This window comes from Anastrepha obliqua, chromosome 6, assembly GCF_027943255.1.
Source record: "Anastrepha obliqua isolate idAnaObli1 chromosome 6, idAnaObli1_1.0, whole genome shotgun sequence".
NCBI lineage: Eukaryota > Metazoa > Arthropoda > Insecta > Diptera > Tephritidae > Anastrepha > Anastrepha obliqua.
This window is the reverse complement of record NC_072897.1, coordinates 46,733,611-46,754,271: the sequence shown is the minus strand read 5'-3', so window position 1 is coordinate 46,754,271 and position 20,661 is coordinate 46,733,611.

Below are 20,661 nucleotides of genomic sequence, written 5' to 3'. Positions count from 1 at the left end.
CAGAAAGTAAATATCTTAGTTTTATAATATTAAAGGTAAGTGTCTTATCACTAATTTGAATATCATTACATATTCGGCTACGTGCACTTGCCACAGCAAAAATATTATAATTCGGAATCATGTAAGACTCAGTAAAACAGCTCTTTAAGCCTTTAGTAGGAAGTACTGTAAGTAAGGCTGGGATTAAATAAACCAATTTTATAATATTAGGGAGAAGTGTCTTTTCAGTAAAAAGGAGCAACTAATACTATTAATTGTGCTGAACCACCAACGGTGAAATACCAAAATTAAAAATACATATTCTAATAGCGGTCGTTCCTCGGCAGGCAATGGCAAATTTCGTTATATAACTATATATAACTGCTAGAATTTTTAATAGTTCGTTAACAGTTTTGGTCAGTTCATTTATTCTTTTCTTTGTTTTAGAATTTATTGATATTTGTTGTTCGTGAGATTCTATTAGTGTCTCAGCTTGGGCTTGAAAATCATCGAAGTTCGGCGTTCTAGTGATGTATTTTAATGCAGTCTCCAACACGTTAATACTACGAGCCTGTCGATTATTCAGCTTGACTGCGTCGAGTATTTGGGTTATCTTTTCCGTGTCATTTTGTGAGAGTTGTTTTATGTGTATTTGGGGAAATTGGTCCAAGAGTCTGTTGGTAGCATCACTATCACCTCATAATTCGATATTTTGGTTTTATCTCTCGATATCTCTGGTTCCTGAAGGAACAAAAAATCATATGGGACCGTAAGAGAGAAATGCTTGGTTTCGGAGGTAGGAGGATTTTGTAATTTTAGGTACTTTTTTCCTAACCAATTATATCTTTCTTGGTGTAGATTATACGAAGGTTATATTTATCTCTAATTATAGCTAACAGTCTAGAATTTCGAACAAATGCTTTCTGAACCCCCGACTTCCGAAAAACTTAAAAAAACTATATATATTAATTTATGACCTAATATACTCAAAGCGAAAACAATTATTGAAATATGTGATAACACTCGAGCAATGCCTTAAGAGACTCCAGATAAAGAACGGTTAGACGTGACAAAAGAAGAACTGAAAAATGCAATCCTGTAAAATTTTAGCAGAAACAAAGGAATCTCACTTTATTTGACTCGAAACTAAAATTAACAGTTATCGGCTCTTTAAATGCATGCACGTGAAGTTCAACAAAAATCACAAATATAATATATGCACACGGTAGGTAATGTGTTAAAAAGAATATCAGTTTTTTTGATTGCGTTTGTAAATTTGTTTACCGTCTATTGAAACTGTTGACCCTAAGTCCCTATCTACTGTTTTTTCTGTGTATAGCTTTGTGAGTTTTTTACCTATTCGTATGTTGTTTTTTATAAAAACTTTTTCGCCTGGTTGAAAACGTTTTTGTCGGTATATTTCTGTTGTGATTTAGCTCAGAATTTTGTGCTTTAATCAAGTTGTGTTTGATTACGCCTACGTATTCTGGTGGGCTAGAGTGACGTCGACGAGTCGTTGTCCTGTCACTGAGCGGATTGTCCTATTGTATCGGTCAGTGCATAAGTTCGTGCGTTTTTTAAAGGAGGTTTTAAAATTAATAAAAGAGATGTTTCAAGTATTTATTAATCAATAATATATTTTTCTTCATTATTTACAATGTCTTCCCAACGTTTAAGAAAATTTTTAATTCCCTGCTAAAAAAATTTTTTTGTCCTTGGAGCCAAAATACGCTTCGATATCCCTTTTATAGCTTCTTTTGAGGAGTAGTTCAAGGTGCAATATCCGGAGAGTATGATGGATGCGGCATTAGCTATCATCCGAGCTCGTTCAGCTTGTCTAATGTTTGACTTGCGGTATAAGGTCTTGCGTTGTCGTAGTGAAACAAAACTTTGCGTCTATTCACTAAAGACGGTCGATTTTTTTTAAGTGCCTCATTCAGGTTTGATAGCTGATGGGAATAATAATCAGCAGTTATCGTCTGGTTTGGTTCCAGAAATTCATAACAAATAATACCGGCCATATCTCACCAAATAGACAGGAGAATCTTCTTGGGGTGAAGACCATCTCTAGGGGTCGGTTCTGGTGTTTCATCTTTATCTAACCATTGGCGTTTGCGAACAGGATTATTGTAAAGGACCTATTTTTCATCACCAGTAACGATACGGTTCAAAAAACTTTCATTTTCAAGCCGTTGCAGCAGCTGAGAACACACATTCACTCACTGCTGAAGGTTGGCGACGGAAAGTCTATGCGGAACCCATTTTCCCAGCTTTGAAACCTTTCCCAACTGAACCAAGGGCCTGTGAACTGTTCCATACGGTGAATTTAACCTCTGAGCTATCATATCGACTGTCAAATTTGGCTCAGCTTCCACGAGTTCGAGTAAGGCGTCGGAGTTAAAGACTTCAGGACGACCAGCGCGCGGGGCATCCTCCACGTCGCAGTTACCACTTCGGAATTTTGAAAACCACTTATGCGCAGTCCTTACACTCACAAAAAAATCAAATCAACAAAAACAAATTTCAAAACAAAAACCAAGAAACTCTTCTAAGATCACTTTCTACCCTTAAGGGGTAACACCACTGTACACGCGTAAAATAAACACGATTTTTAAAGAATTTTTTTGTATAGAAGGAAAGGGGAAACAATCACTCTGATTTGGGAAGTTATTACTTATATACTAAAATACAAAACTACAAAGTTTGATCGAAAAATTTTACAAAATGGCGGCATTGGAGACATTTTTGTAATGTGGTTTCTCTTGAAGGAGCTCCGTGGCACGCAGCACAGAGGGTGCAAATTTTAATCTGGAACAAAGAAACATTTTTTTTTCTTAATCTAGATAAGAATAGCTAGAGAAACACGTAGGGGATTTAAAAAATATTTATTTTTGTGGAATTAGCAAGCATTTGAAGGAGAAAACTCCATTTTGGACTAAAAAAACGGCACTTAAATAATTATAACAATCGTTTAAATTAATCTATCGAAAATCCCCTACTCTCTTCTCTTAAGAAGGTTATTATACAGACGTAGTGAAAAACCTGATTAAAAATATTTAAAATTGTTTGAGTTATGCTGCGTGCCAATTTCAGAAAACGTGTTTTGAAAAAAACGCGTTTAAAGTTTGGAAATTTCGAGAAGTCGTTAGGTAGCAGTCACTAACGCTTGGTTAAAAGCTTAAAATATTTATGAAATAGACTTCGGTAACGTATAAAACTTTTTGTTCTGTATTTTAAAAGGTTCAAAGAATTTTTTAAGCTTATAAAAAAAAAATTAATTTTTTGAAATTTCTACAGTGGTGTTATCCCTTAAACAAGCTCAAAAAGCGGTTTGAAGTTAAGAAAATTTTCTCAATTTTCGTTGAGGGGCATAATTGATTGTTTGATTGATATATTGATAATATCAAAGAAAATATAAATAGTTCCGTTATATTCCGCGAAAAATTTTTTGTATGCAAAAATCATACAAAAGTGAAATTATGGGTAAAATATGCACGAACTTATGTACCGCCCTGATATTTACATATATGCGTGTAAAAGAAGATCGTTCGACTCATTTGATCCCTGGCTTAATTTAATGCATCTACTGATTTCCGAAAGAGTTTCACGAAAGCACTCTATTTGCCCATTCGTTGTGCTACGGTGGGGTGGTGTTGTAAATATGGAGGCACTTAAGTGATCCTTTAATAGTGATTTTACTGTATTAGAAATTAGCGACTTCTCAGATTCTTTCGCAAATCTGTAAATATTCTCCAGTTTTAGAGAACCCATATTACTCATTCTCACGACATCGGAACCCAAAACTCGTAGCCTTACTCTAGCAAAGGCAGCACACTCACAGAGAAAGTGCTCAGTGCTATTCACCTCCTCCAAGCAAGACAGGTACATTGGGTCCTCAATGATTTCAATAGTGGTCATATGCTGAACCCATGGGTTGTATCCTGTAATAATACCGACCATCAACAGAACGTCTTTCCTTTCAAGTTTAAGTACAAATTTTGACAGTTTCCTGTTCGGACTTATCACAAAACACTTTGCAGTTCTGTAGCGTTCTAGATCGGACCATCGCTCTTTATGTAAATTGCATACATAATCGCTGATCCAATTCATGATTTCTGCGGAACTGATTCCGATTATTGGTTTTGGCCCTTGTGCGGGAACCCCTGATCTACGGTTGGCCAATTCATCGGCAATTTCGTTTTCTTGAACACAGGAGTGTCCTGAAATTCATATAAGTACAAGCCTGTTTTGTCTTGCGACAGAGTTAAGCTTCTTCTTACATTCTTGAAAAATCTTTGAGGTTTGCTTCGCGTTCTCCAGGGCCTTCAGTGCAGCCTTACTGTCACTGAAAACTCCAATGTATTTCCCGCTTCATCTCCTCTCGATTATCCCTTCGGTTACTTTCAGGATGGCCAAAATTTCCGTTTGGAAAACAATTGCTTTTCCCCCATAACATAGTGGTGCTGAAATCTGACATCGAATTTCCTTCCAAATAAAACTATGGGTGCCAGGTCATCTTTAGGTACCAAAAACAGTGGATATTGCTCAGATAGCAACTTAAAGATTTCTCTGTGTCCCGAAGTTTCGTCTTCGTGCCAGGAACCATGTTTATGGAGTCTATTGCTTCCTGTTGTATCTTAAGATCCAAGGGGAGCAAATCAATATGATTTAGGGCATCGTCAGAGGTGGAACTCATGGCGCCCGTAATACATAAACATACGCTTCTTTGTAGCCCGTATAGTTCCCGGAGTGTAGACTTAACCATTGTCCGTCTCCACCAAACCACAGAGGCGTAAGTGATGATTGGTTTGATAAGTGCTGTGTATATCCATAGGACCACAGCAGACTTCAGAGCCCAGGTTTTACCAAAGGCTCTACGGCATTGCTGAAAAATCCTTAATGCGCGATTCACCTTCACCTAGATATTTAATTTCATCGGAAAGACCAAGTGTCACACCTTTCAGTGTAGGAAGACTAAGTCCATCGGATTAACGGAAAGATCTTGTCTCATGCAACAGTCATCGATTTTGTGCGGAGAGAGAACAACCGCATGGGGACATCTTTGCTTGGCCATGTAGGTGATTAGTGCGTCACTGTTCTCACCAGCGGATAACAGCCTCTCAGAGAACATGGAATATATCCACTTTACAATGGCTTGATTAACTCCGTGTTGTTCGGCAGAAGAACATATCGAGGTAAAAGCCCCCTCAATGTCCACGAACACGCCCACTGTGTATTCGTCAGCTTCCAGCCCGGCTTCAATCTTTCTAGCGACATCGTGTAAGGCTGATTCACATGATTTTCCACTCTGGTAAGCGTGTTGATTTCTACTAAGTGGACTTTTCGGCAATACCCACACTCGAATATGTTTCTCCACCACTCGTTCTAGACTTTTCAACATGAACGATGTCAAAATGATTGGTCTAAAACTGTTTGCTAGGGAATAGTCATCTCTTCCTGGTTTCGGAATAAATACTACTCTTACGCGTCGCCATTGGGATGGTATATAACCAAATGCAAAACAGGCTGTGAAGATCCTTTTCAGCGCCTCAATCAGCCTGTCTCCTCCTTTTTTAAGCATTGCTGGATATATTCCGTCAGGTCCAGGGGACTTAAAGTTCTGAATGGAAGAGAAGGAAAACCTTATCGATTCTTTTGTCACTATCCGACTAGCAATATACCAGCTGTACCTAGAGGTTCCACCGTTGCTACCGTTATTGTTCATGCCACTCTCTTCATGGGTTTCGAGCAGAGCATTAAACGTTTCCGATTTTGAAATGGTGTATGAACCATTAGGTTTTTGAATTGAATCCAGCCTTACTGAGCGGCCTAGATGTAGGACCTTACAAAGTCTCTCTGTTTCCCTCATTTCTTCGACGTTACTGCAGAAACTTCTATAGGATTCAAGTTAGGCTCTCCGTACTTTTTTCTTATATTCTCTCTGTATAAGTCGATGATTACCCCAGTCCTATTCTATTTGGGTCTTTAAGGCCTTATTAAGAAGTTTTCTGGACCGTACACGAAGCTTCAACACTTCTGCGTTCCACCTTTGCCTGAGTGGGCACAGTTCCTCAAAGCAATTGATTAAAGTACCTTCTAATTTCTAATTTGGTAATCGCTCTGTTACAAGCTCACCATACCTGTCCCAGTCCACATTTCGAAGAATCTTACCGGAAGGTATTGATATTGTATCAGTTCCCAGTCGGAATTCGAGAAGACGATGATCAGAAAGAGAGTCCTCTTCCAAAACTCGCCATCGGTTCATTTGATTTCCCACTGACCTATTAGTGGAGTGCCCAGGGGTTTTGACCTCGGATCTCGTAGGGACTGAATGAATTGCCATGTAACTAACAGGATTTTCTTTTGTATGCTCTAAATTGTAACTTCTACCAATATTATATTGTGCAATTAATTTTTTCATTGTTTAAACAAAAAAATATGAAAAATTAATATATTGGAGCATAATATTGAGTTGGGAAAATTTTTTTTTTAGTTCTACGTTAAATTTTACTTAAATATTGTAGATAAAGACAAACATCTTCCCAACGTTATATATTATTGGTTATATTATGGCTGGAAGTGGGATAAAAGAAGTTCTTTCTACCATTTATCCAGAAAATACGATTGATCACATAACGTCAGGACGTGCCTATGCTAGAGCAGTACGTGCTCATACCTTATTGCAGCAAGCTTTAGCACAATTAATTTTTGAAGATCTTAAGGAGAATAATGCGGATTTTTTAAATGTATTGAATGACGAACAAATATCGATGTTTTTTGAAATGTTCAATTACAATGAAATTACAGAAAACCAAGGATTTCAAATGCTGAGTAGAATTTTTGAAGATAAGTTAGTTGAGCTTGACAATAAAAATAAAACATCAAAACTATAGATTACGTATTTTCGAATGGTAACAATATTCAAAGACTTCATTGCTGCCGACCGTATGGGGGATTGGAATTTACATCTACATAGTATTGAGCTGATGATTCCACTATTCGCGCATCAGGACATTTTCCCTATGCGAAGGCTGCACAAATTTATCTGCAAGATATGAAGGAATTACAGTATATAATGGATCCACCAGAGTTCGAAAAATATACAACAGGATATTTCACATCTAGGCGATCAGATTTTTTTTTCTGGTATTGCAAGTGATCAGACTTTAATGAAAGGAATGAGCGTCGAAGGGGGTCCTTTTAAACGAGGTGCCACTGAAAGTGTAGTTTATAAATGGATCAGAGGAGTTATTTATAGTAAAGATATTATTCAAAACATAGAAAATTTTTGTGACATATCTTTCAATAAAAGTCATCAACACAGTGATTCTACAGATGCTAGAATAGAAAGGGATGGTATCGATGTAAAAAGATTGGTAGACTTTTTCAAAGAACACAGTCCTTTTCCTGATACAGATGCAATTATGTCAATTGCCACTGGAATTACCGGTGATAAAAGTATAAATTGTTACAATGCTTTTGAAAAAGGTTTAAAAGTTATGAAGAAAATCGAAGGGAAAAATAAGATAAAATAAATTCTCTATTGGCTAAAAATAATAAAATAAAAATTCATAACAATGTTATTCCCGTTGATCCATTGTTGCTGTTTCAACGTATTTGTGTGTTGAAAAAAACAGATGATGAACTAAAAACTTATATGAATTATGAACTGGCACCATATCCACTTACTCTGTTTGAATATGGCCAAATGCGAAAGACAAAAAAATCAACTTTCTACGAATTATTCCCAGAAATTCAGATTAATTTGAAAAGCTTAGAAAATGTTCATTATATTATTGATGGAGGCATGTTGTTATATCGTTGCAAATGGCAATTAAATGAAACATTCAAAATGATATGCGAACATTACGTAAGATATTTGAGGAATAATTATAATAACGCATACGTGGTATTTGATGGATATAAGAAGGACGGTATTAAATCTGCTGAAAGGAATCGTCGCGCACTAAAAAATATAAGTACAGATATTGAATTTGATGAAAATATGCCGTTAAAAATCGCTCAGGAAAAATTTCTAACGAATAAAAAAAATAAATCTCGCCTAATCGAAATGTTAAGAATAAAATTAGCTGATAACAATATTTTTAAATGCCAAGCGGAAAGCGATGCAGATAAATTAATTGTTGATACAGCAATTAGTTTAGAATATCAAAATATTGTTGTAATTTCTGAAGACATTGACGTCTTGGTTGTGTTAACGGCATTGACGCCTACTGATCGTGAAATATATTTTTTAAAACCATCCCGAGGCAAAGTTAACCAACAAATATTTTCATCGAAAAGTTTAGAAAAATCTCTACCAGCATGTAAAGAACATGTTCTATTTTTACATGCTTTCACGGGCTGTGATACTACTTCTGCGTTTTACAACAAAGGAAAAATTAAGTTTATCAAAAATTTTGAGAAGCGGAATGATCTACTTGACTCAGCAGCAGTATTTAAAAATGTACATGAAGATGCAAATAATATATTTCAAGCTGGTATTACATGTATTTTGGGACTGTAAGGTGCTTTGGCAAAAATGACAGATTTGAATACATTCAGGTTCAATTCCTTCATCAAAGCAACTGCCAAAGACACAAGTGTTCTTTTATCTTCGTTACCTCCCACATCTGATGCAGCATATGAACACTTAAAACGGGTTTACCTACAAATCCAGATGTGGTTAGGGAATGATTTAATCATCGAAAATTGGGGATGGAACTATTCCAATAATACCTATCATCCAATATTTACGAATCAATTACCTGCTCCGGAAAATTTATTAAAAATGTTATTTTGCAATTGCAAAAAAGGATGTGGAGCTGCATGCGGATGCCGAAAAAGTGGATTATACTGCAGTGTAGCATGCCTACAGTGCAACGACGACGGCTGTCTAAATGTAGCGCCTATGATTAACATCAGTGAAATTGAAGATGATATTTGAAAAAATGTTAATTTTTCAATAGACAAATTTTTTTGTTAATTCATTTTTTTCTTTTAAATAGTCATACTTTTTTTGTTTTTAATAATTAATTCGATTTTACTTTTATGCTATAATAACAGAAAACAATTTTTTATTTTTTTTTTTGTATGCTAATTATTTAAATAAACGAATAGTTTACGTAATATCTTTTTTTTTACAATTAATTATCCATAATCTATTTATTTTTTCATTTGCTTCCACTTCTGTTACAAAAACAATAAATTCTACAACGTTATTTGCATTATAGCACATAAGTTATTGCAATCATAAATTTTTGCTATTTAAAAATCAAATGCACAACTTTTAAATAGGTAGAGATTATTATTTATGTTATTCACAACACATTTTCGCAAAGATAATTTAATTTCATCTAGTCCCTAAGACATCCTAGGTTTTCACGTTTTTAACGCTCCAGACACTCCACTATATTGGTAAGTGTTAAATCAATAACCTCTTGTCTCCTTTTGGTCACAAAATTTGGTTTGTTACCAGTGTTTCGAATGACCAATTCGGATGACAGGATAAAATCCAGTAACTTGAGACCTCTGGGGTTGCATTTGCTGCTTCCCCATGCAATGTTCTGTGAATTTACATCACAGCTCACTATTAGCCCTAGATTATTGGATTCTGCATACTTGACCACTTCTCTTAGCGCCTTCGAGGAAGGTGTCTATAAAGAGCCGTAGGGTAGGTAGGCCGAAACTATGACAGCTGGGAAGAGTGTCCCACTTTTTTCTACCTAGTGCCCGAGTAAACTTTCTAAAGAGTCGTGTCAAGGTCTTTGTTTTGAACACGGCTTCGTGTGAGGAGTTCTGCTGAACTACAGGAAGGATCCGGAATCCAGACACTCGCTCGTACCAGCCTTTCTTTACTACTTTCAACAAAAATACTTGTTGTTTTTGCAGGCTGGGTTTTTTGCTATCTCTTTTTCCAGCGATTCTCCGGAAAAGGCATTGGAACAGTGCACCTTTACGTTGACGTCCACCACGCTTTTACCCTCGAAAGGCAGCGCGTCTTTCGACTGACCGATAGGGTTGGAAAGGCAGCTGTCAAGATAGTCTTGTTGCCTTTTGGACAATAGACCCTTCTTGTTTGTCGGTATGTATCTCTACCGTCATTGCCTTTGTTGCCACTCTCGCGAATGATTCGCCAGACGTTGACCGCAAATGGTTTATCTGCCTTATATTGGGTCGAGGATGCAGTCATTTCCGATTTCCGTCTCTCGACTTTCCTCTTCTTTGCCTTTCTCCTTTTCCCGGCCATTGGCACAGATCCCGATTCGTTTTCGGAAGAGTGCAACATTACATTACACTTTAACCCGTCTCATCGTCCGATTGGGACGTAGCTTTAGAATTTAGGCGTTTATATGTTGCCTTGACAGTCATTTTCCGTGCGTGGCTTATAGTGAAATTTGAGTGAAAATTCCTCCGAGAAAGCTCTCCAGCTTCGTCACTTCGTATTCGGGTTTTTGTCCGATATCGAAGAGGGGGTCAGTAAAAATATTGATAGTATTTGCACCATACAAATAGTTCCTAAGCTTCTGTAGGGCCCAGACAACTGCAAGAAGCTCTCGCTCATTTTTTGCGTAGTTTTCATGTGTTGTTTGACTTATACGCAACTATGTCACCAGGTATTTGATCTAAAATAGCTGAATTTATATCATTGACGTCCTTATTTTTCCCAGCTAAAATTGCTCTTTCACTGAGTCAATCATGGTTTTTGTAATGTTGAACTATGTTTGGAAATACACTCTGTATCAATACCTCTTTAGACCGTGCAAAAGTGCAGAAATTGTTAGGCAATGTTATCATTCCTGTTGTTTTTGAAAAAAGTTTTATTTTTTTTGGTTAAAAAGTGTTTTTTGAAGTTTTGAAAAACACTTCGCTCTAACAAATTTCTTCTCAGTTAATTGCTGAAAATTAAATATTTTGAAAAAACTATTTTTTTTTAATTTAACGTTTTTGAGAAAATTTTGTTCTTAAAAAAATTTCATACTTTTGTAAAAGTTTAAATTGTTTTGTTAAAAAAGATTTTTTTCCGCTTTGAAAAACACCCCCTCGAAAAAATGTATTCTCTATTAATAGTGGAATATGAAATGCTTTGAAAACACCATTTTTTTTTTTAATTTTGTTTGGTTTTCAGAAAATTTTGTTTTGAAAAAATTTCATACCCTTGAAAAAGTTTTATTTTATTTTATTTGTTTAAAATTTTTGAAATTTTTTTTTTGTAATTTTAGAAAAACACCTCTTCGAAGAAATTTCTTTTATCTTTTTGAGGAAAATTTGGTTTTGTAAAAATTTCATGCTTTCGAAATTTTTTTATTTTACTTTATTTCTTCAAAATTTTTGAAAACAATTTTTTTTATAATTTTTGAAAAACACCCCTTTGAAAAAATGTTTTCTATGTGTCATAGTGGTATTCCATTAACTTTTAGGATTATAGTCAAATACTTACAAATATCTACGCTTTCACAAATAGCAACAATTAACAAATTTCCTCAAAACCAAAAAATTTACTTTTTTTCTAAAAAAATTCTAAACAAACAACGTAATAAATTTAGAATTTCGTGTTCACGAAAAAACAGTATTTTTTTATTGTATTAACTGAAAACCAAAATGTTGCAAAAAATCAAAACAAAACGAAATTATTTTTTTGTGTTCATTTGGTCCATATGTTCCATAAAAAGTTGATATGGTAAATAATATGCAGGGTCTGATACACACAAATTTCCATTGACCATTATAGTGACAAAATTATCGATCACCAATTCCAACAGGATTTCAAAATCAGAGTTGGAATGAGTTGTTGTGTGGTGTACTTCTGAAAAAATGAGAAATAAACAAAATAAATCTAAAAATTCGAATTCTAACTTTATCTTGTGTATGTTCTTATTACCTTTGAATTTTTCGAATGAAGCACCATTCATTTTAAATTTTCCAAGAATTTTTTTTTATCATTTCGCGTTTCTTTCCTTTTTCATTCGATTCCAACATTTGTTCATAGCCGAAAACATCGTTTGCAAACGCATTCATTTCCATATAGAATTGGTCAAAGAAAGCATTGCTCAATTGAATTGAAACATTATTTTCATAAATACTTAGGACCTTAACTAATGCACCTTGGTACATACCTAACGCAGATATTCATCGCGACCTTGACATCGATACTATTGATGAAACAATACAAAGCGCTAGCAGAAGACACATAAATATACTATTAACGCATACAAATCCTATGATGAGAAGACTACCAAATAAAGAAAAATCTACCCAAAGTCGGCTTAACCGTCAAACACCAACAGATCTTGCAAAATCCTTGTAATCAATTGTCAACTAATCGTATATGTCATTGTTTGTTAACCACTTGTTTTTAAATAATATGTATATATTTCTTCTAAATGAGCTTGGGGGCATTGGCCCTTCAATATCACTCTCATTCCATCTTTTTGTAAATCAAATTACTTATTGTCTAACGACAGGTGTAATATTTTATGGAAGAAATAAAAAAAAAAAAAATTTCATTCGAATCATTTGAAATTTCTGTATACAATAACGAAAAATTCAAAAAAAGTTGTACACATAAAATGAATGTCGATTCGAAACTTACTTTAATCTAAGAATCGAGCAAGTTTTGTTTTGGACAATATTTTGATTTTTTCTTTTTTTTATATGAAGAAAATATTATTTAAAAGAAATTTTTTTTTGCTAAAAACCTTCCCCTAGTGGATCCCTATAATATGAAAAAAGAACGAATAAAATTGGCCTCGTATCGGCCCAAAAAAATGCGTACAAACGAACATCATTTCATTTTTATATATATAGATTTCTTTTTGGAAACATTGGCACCAAAAGTTCCATTTTCGCCCCTCAAATATTTTCTGAGAGGTTTTGCAATCAGCGCATAATCCTTAATAAGCGCCGGTAATAACCAGACTACCATAGGAAGGAACGTAAAACGCGCACAGTTTTCGCAACCGCTTACGCGATTTTGGACGAGTTTATCAAAGTGTGCCAGTCCTTTCTTTCTCGTGCTAACAGGCGCCAGTTGGTCACATCAAGTGAAGTAAAGTACTTTTCCACCTGATCTTTCCAACGCAAAGGATGCCCTCCTCTACTACCACCAACTGGTACCCTATAGAATACCTTAAGAGCCGGAGCGTTTGTATCCATTCGGACAACATGACCCAGCCAACGTAGCCGCTGGATATTTATTCGCTGCGCTTTTTCTATGGCGTCGTAAAGCTTCTTCAGCTCATCGTTTCATCGTCTACAATATTCGCCGTTGCCAACCTGCAAAGGTCCAAAAATCTTCCGCAAAATCTTTCTCTCAAACACTCCAAGTGATGCCTCATCAATATTGTCATCATCCAAACTTCTGCGGCATACCTTAGGACGCGCATGATGAGAGCCTTATAGAGTGTTAGTTTTGCTCATTGAAAGAAGACTTTACTACTAAATTGCGTACATAGTCCAGCATTGTTCATCATTTCAAGTAGGTTTGTTGGCAAGAGAGATTCTGCGTTTGATTTCCAGGCTGACATTGTTATCGGTGTTAATGCTGGTTCCTAAATATGGGAAGTATTTTACAACCTCGAAATCATAACATTCAACAGTGATGTGTGTGCCGATACGCGAGTGCGCCGACTGTTTCTTTGACGACAGGAGATACTTCGTTTTGTCCTCGTTCACCACCACACCCATTCGCTTTGCTTCTATATCCAGTTTGAAAAATGCAGAACTAACAGCGTGGTTGTTAAGGCCAATGATGTCAATATTATCGGCATACGTCAACAATTGTGCGCTTTTATAAAAAATTGTGCCAGAGCGATTAAGCGGTTCGTACGATCCTCTCCAACATCGTTTGGTATCAAACGGCTCGGAGAGGTCCTTCCAATTCTGACAGCGCTGCTTGTATTGAGCAACGTCATCTTGCATAGCCGTATTAGTTTTGCGGGGATACCAAATTCAGACATTATGGCACACAGATAAATTTTTTCGTAATGTCGAATGCAGCTTTGAAGTCAACAAAAAAGTGGTGTATGTCGATTCTCCTTTCATGGGTTTTTTGCAAGACGTGGCGTATTGTAAATATCTGGTCGGTGGTAGACTTTCCAGGTCTAAAACCACACTGATAAGGTTCAATCAGTTGGTTGACGGTGGGCTTCAGCCGTTCACACAATACGCTCGCTAGAACCTTCTTCTTAATTTGCGCGATAACCGCTTACGCGATTTTGGCCGAGTTCAACAAAGCGCGCCAGTCGTTTCTTTCTCGTGCTAACCGGCGCCAATTGGACACACCAAGTGGAGCCAAGTCCTTCTCCACCTGATCTTCCCAACGCAGAGGAGGCCTTCCTCTTCCTCTACCACCACCAGCTGGCACCGCATCGAATACTTTCAGAGCCGGAGCGTTTGTATCCATTCGGACGACATGACCCAGCCAACGTAGCCGCTGGATCATTATTCACTGCGCTATGTCTATGTCGTCGTAAAGCTCATACAGCTCATCGTTCCATCGCCTGCGATATTCGCCGTTGCCAACGTGCAAAGGTCCAAAAATCTTTAAGTGGTGGGTCCCAAACCCAGCGCCGAACCAGCTATCCTGGAATGTTTCGCCTTCTCACTTTAGCTCACTCCCGAACGGGTGTTCGGAAACTACCCAGAGGATACTTGGGCTAATCCCGGGAGTTGTGAGCTGCTTGAACCATATGCAGAAGAATCGTCCTGGCCACTCCGAAGTGAATGGCGATCAGTAACTTTCCCCCCTTGCGTGGACTTTTACTATGGAACCATAGTTAGAAGACTAATCCCGCGGTAATTGGCACAGATTGCATTGGGCAGAGCAGACATAAATTCCAATCGGCAGGCATGCTTTCAGGAGCACATGTCATGATTTGGCCAGGATAACGGACGTGTCGGGAATCCAGTACCTATCGAAAATGGTTTTCTCATTAAGTTTTTTGTAATCTATTACCATACGCAGCCTCGTTTCCCCTGCTTCGCTTTTTCCTGTTTTATGCACCATCCACTCTGGGCTGTTATAGGGCGATCGCGAGGGTCTAATAATGCCACCACGCAGCAAAAACTGGCTTGGCATAAACTGATTCATTATTTTTCATTTGTACGGTCGCTACAATATTTGTATTGTATGGTAAGGACTCATTAGGGTCTGAAAATACAGTAGCATGCTTCGTTTTCAGTCGCTCAATGTCTGTACCCTCAATGATGTTGTTAACATTCTTGTAGTGGAAGTACATTAGTGTTTCTGATGCGTTGCATACATACATACATAATTGGCGCGTACACCCTTTTTGGGTGTTTGGCCGAGCTCCTCCTACTATTTGTGGTGTGCGTCTTGATGTTGTTCCACAAATGTAGGACCTACAGTTTTAAGCCGACTCCGAACGGCAGATATTTTTATGAGGAGCTTTTTCATGGCAGAAATACAATCGGAGGTTTGTCATTGCCTGCCGAGGGTCGACCGCTATTAGAAAAATGTTTTTCTTAATTTTGGTGTTTCACCGAGATTCGAACCGACGTTCTCTCTGTGAACTGCGAATGGTAGTCACGCACCAGCCCATTCGGCTACGGCGGCCGCCAATGCGCTTTCTGATGCGTTACCACAATGTAAAATACCCTTCTTAATGTCCAGTCTAGCGCCTATTTATCTGAGATTAAGCCGTCGAAGGTACTAAGTTTAGGTAAAATGAAAAATGTAGAGTTTTTTTAGAGTGAACTTTTCTGTTATTTTGTCCTTGCCATGAATTGGCGTAACTAAAAAAGAGGTGTGAATGGGTATCATTAATTTTCAATTTGACCCTTTACTGTAGTTTTTAGATGGACATTTGTCTACCAAGAACTTCAATTGCTTTCTCCCGAATGTGCTGCTAACGTAAGGTAGCAGGGATCTACCCCTAACAAAGTAACCTCATCTGTTGTTTCTTCCTGGGGAGGACAATCGGTATACTGGCTTTCATCTCTACACAATCATCAAGATTGTTTGTCTGATAGTAATATTCGGTATCTGCGTTAGGATCATTCGTTGAGATGTACTGTCCCAGATGATTTACTATATACGTTGAATTTTGTTGCTGTTAAAACGATCGCTATAGCGTGACCTTCTCTTCGCTAGTTGCGTGCCATATCTTTTTGGGTACTGATTTCCAAAAGCTGTTTTGCCTGAGGGGAAAGCTCAAGAGTTGTTGTTGAAGTGGTGGAATATTTCTATTTACCGAGCTCGGAAAAGTGAAAGTTGGAGTGGTCCCCAAATTGGTGTATAATATAAAATCGAACAGTGACTCACCTCTATCATTCGTCTCCGAACTACTCCAAAGCTCATGTCTTGCTTTTGCATCGAAGTCAATTAACAAGCTGTCTGTGTTGTTGAGTTGTTATCAACCGAACCATTTCGTCTGGCGGCGCCGGTTTATTATGTGGCATGTACACTGAGGGTATAATGCCGATTTCTGCATCTCCACCTTCACAACCGTCAAATCAGGAGTACTAAAATTGGAATATAGAAAAGCTTTTATGTGTTTTTAAGTGACTATGCATGACTATGGTTAATGTTGTTATTTTGGAACACTTTAATGTCTGTATCTCTGACCCACGGTTCCTGTATGAATCCGATATCGATGTCGCCCTCCCGGAGGAGAACATCTAAGGGATTCCCCTCACCTTAAGCGTTCTGTTTATATCGTATTGAGGACATAGTGTTTTCGAAATAGCACACGATGAGACAGACCTCCATTTGTCTTGTGCTCTGTTAAGAAAGAAATTGTGTAGTTTCCCTTTAACAACGGTCAAGGGGACACCGATGTCAGAGAAGGGGACAACTGAAACCGGTGCTGTCGACCCTTTCCTGGAAAGTTGATCGCTAATTTCATTTCCCTCTATATTTCTGTGCCCAGGAGCCCAGATAAGGGAAATGTTTCCTACACGTTCGGAACGTTTGAGTTCCTCCTTACAGGGCCTTGTCCTCAGCTTGTCTATCGGAAAAAATAGTAATGTCTCTTTCTCAATAGCTCGTTTCCGGCAGTTTAAAGCAGACCAAATATTGGCTGATTTAGAGAAAACTCCCGCTCCCACTCCAGATTCCATCTTGGATCCGTCAGTGAAAACAGAGGTACCTCTATCCGGGCCGACTCTCCCCTCTTTTCAATCTTGCCTGCTCGGAAAGATAGCCCTAGCACAACCATCAAAACCCAGTTTGCGGATGCAGAGATCAGTGCGAAGTACAGAGAAAGAATGGGAGATTCGCTTCAAGATGCTACTATGCCCTACAGGAAGTTGCCTTCAGTGGCCAATCCCCTTCAACCTAATAGTGTTGTGAGCAGCATAAGTGCAGAATGACGTTGAGGGCAGCAGTGGAACATGTTCTACAAGCACCAGTGATGCCCACACACGCAGTGCTCTGCACTCTCTCTAGTTTAGTTGTGTTGTAGCCCTTCTAGTGGGTAGCTCAACCAAACTAGGCAACCATATGCCAAAATTGGCAGAACCAATAAGTTGTACATCCATGGCTTGACACCCCATTTTTTGCGGATCATAGATTTACAGGCGTAGAAGGCTATACTGGCCTCCTTAATTCGTTTTTCTATGTGCAGGGTCGAGTATTACACCAAGATACTTGATTTCCGATGAGAGTGTAAGACACTGTTTGTTTAGTCTTGGAAGCTTAAAAGGTGAAGCTTGTATTTCCTGAGGAATAGCATCAAATCCGATTTGTCAGAATTGACTCTGAGACCGCAACTGGCAGCCCAACTACTGAGTGTAGCCAATACACCTTCCAAAATTGCAGCCATTACTGATAGGAAGGCTCCTGATACCATTAGGACGAAATCATCAGCATCACCTTTACCCCACCCCTCTTTAAGCGAGTTAAAGCTTCGTCAACAGCTACTAGCCAAAGGAGAGGCGAGAGGGCGCCGCCCTGCAGTTTAGCCCTATGTACGAACCTAGTGCTTCAAGCCCTTCCTGCCACAGCATTTATAATATTTCCCTGCCACCTAGCAGGGACGAGATCCAGAGGTAGATAGCTCTTTTTACTCCTAGCCCATTCAGTGACAATTGACTCAGCCCTAACATTATTAAAGACGCCCTCCTTGTCTATAAAGGCCGCCAAAGTGAATTTTTTTCCTTCCAGAAATTTCGCTACAGTTCCTACTACCTCATGTAAGGCTCTCTCGGTAGATTTCCCGTTCAGGTAAGCGTGTTGAGCTGGATATAGGCTGGTTTCAAAGTGCTAGCAGGAACGTGGTTTAGCGAGATACACGCCAAGAAGATCTTTTGAAGAACGGGAACCCGCACGGTAATCTTGAAAGCTCCTTATTTGATAACATTTATTGAACACTCTCCTAACCTTCTCTTTCAAGTCCGTCAGCGTCTTACTCTACTAGATAGAAAAGCCTTTCTTGCTAAAGGATACTGCAAAGGCCACTAAAGGCCTCTGAAAGGACCTCAGTAAGTGTCTAACATGCATATCCAGTTGTTCCCTAGTGGTAGTCAATAACGTACTCTTGTTCAACTTCTTGCTGAAAACCCTATGAAAAAGATACCAATCAGTTATTTTAGGGTTCCTACTTGGTGGCAAGATTTCCCGAACGAAATTGATTTCGAAAAGGATCAGCCTGTGATCCGAAAAAGGGTTTGTCGAAAGAAAAATGTCAAGAACTTCCTCCCAACCTCTTGATGTTTCCGATGCCGGGAAAACAAAAGTTGGGGTATTGCCCTTGTCCCAGATGAGTAAATAACGGCTAAAAATAAAATCAAATACGGACTCACCTCGTTCGTTGATCTCGCTGCTGCCCCATATTGTGCCTCTGGCATTCGCGTCGCAGCCAATCAGGATGTTCTCTTACTTGGGTAGGAGAGTATTCACCAAATGCTGCATCTTCTCTGGAGGCGCCGATCTATCATGGGCCATGTAGGCAGACACCAAGCAGAATCAGCTGCCACTGGATGGTTCCACCCTGACCACCGTCACATCCGGTGAACTGAAATTAGATAGCAATAAGGATACAGGCCCTAGGTTTATCATCAGGTTGGACATAAAAAAGGTCATAAGATCTTTTCCTCAGTCCTATGATTTTTTGTTGCCAGATCAAAGGCTCTTGTATCAGGCAGACATCGATGTCCTCCTCACGGAGGGTGACTCATAGGTTATCGGTGGCAAGTTTAGAGAGACGAAGGTTAATTTGAACTACTTTTAACAAACTGATAAAAAGTGTTGCTTACCTTTACGACTGCTCCCTTTGTTCAGAATCTGCGTCCGTCTCAGACAACCGCAGATCGTCGATCAGCTTTTTTGTGCCGTCCCCTACCCTCTCCAAGTCGTCATCCTTGGCAACAGAGGCTGGGAAAACCTTCACTTTGGCCAACCTGAGGCCTCCAGGGACTCGTTGCTAATCAGCAGAAAAACGGCGGAGCTGTGTTGCCGAGGTTCTTCTACCTTCATAACCGACCAGTCATCCATCGGTACCTCAGAATTTTGCTGCTTGAGACTCTGGACAATTTCCGAACAGTCCAGCTCCATTTTCGGCAATCAAATTCGAGCTGGTGGTCGCCCTGGAATTTCTGAAGCAGGGATGAGCTTTAGCGATAGCTATCGCTCAATAGCATCTCAAAAGAACAACACCATCCTTCCACTATTGGTTAAGCTTGGCTGCAGTCGCAGCCTCGTACTATTTGATCGCGGCCTCGCACTTAGCACGATCTCGATGTCCCGCTGGTGCGCTGCCAAGAGGCTGCCAAGAAAACTTCTCCAGAGGCCCCTTGACTACCTCACCAGAGGTCGTCTTGGAGGCTGACTGAAGTCGGCTTGGCCTAAGAAGAGGGGTGCTGTATCGTGCACCGCTCGACATGCTTGGTTCGGCCAATAGATCGGCCAATAGATCGTCCTCAGAGAGCGTGCCCAGCACACCCTCAGTTTTATCTTCTACTTCTGCTTTACCTTTCTTTGTTATAAATCCCATTTGCTTTTTGGTCCCACGAGTAGGCACTTGAGGTACTAGCCTTGATCAGTCGTCATCGCACTTGATTTCCCTACAACGTCGAAGTATTCCTTCAGAAGGAAGAGAGAGCACCGCTCTGTGCTCTAACTACATGCTTGTCTAGGATGATTTTGAGCTCCACCTGCCCCCACTTCTGCAGGACTGGTCTGCCTTTGTTGGTGTTTTCATCAATTGGTGCAAAGAGGAGGTGACCCTTAGCCACCTCGCTTAATGATCGTTGCTTTGCTGATACTTCGATGCTGTCGGACACATTTAGTCTCTTCGGTGATTGATCTATCACGTCATGTGATCTGTTTCAATTCGGCCCATCGGTCTTTTTGTTTTTATCTTTTTGGGGGTATTTTGCTATGAAGTCTTGATACTTAATCTTGTCAGCCGCGTCGCGCTCATCAGCTGATCTAGCAAGCTTATTTTAAGCTATTTTACTTAGAGAATAGTACACTGTTTTTTATCGGGGGCATTCTTTCAAGACCGCTTATTTGCGAATTATAGTCTGGGAATCTGCTTTTTAATTTAAATTGGCCTCTACCTTCTGCTGAGACATGTCTGAGGGTCTTGACGAAAATGAAATATCGCAGAGTGGGCGATTCAGTCCTGGCGGTACTTTGTATTTAATTCCAGGACATCCTTGTTTTGATAGGACATCAACGTTTTTTTTATGACCGTCGTTAATTTCTTCTCCTCTTGG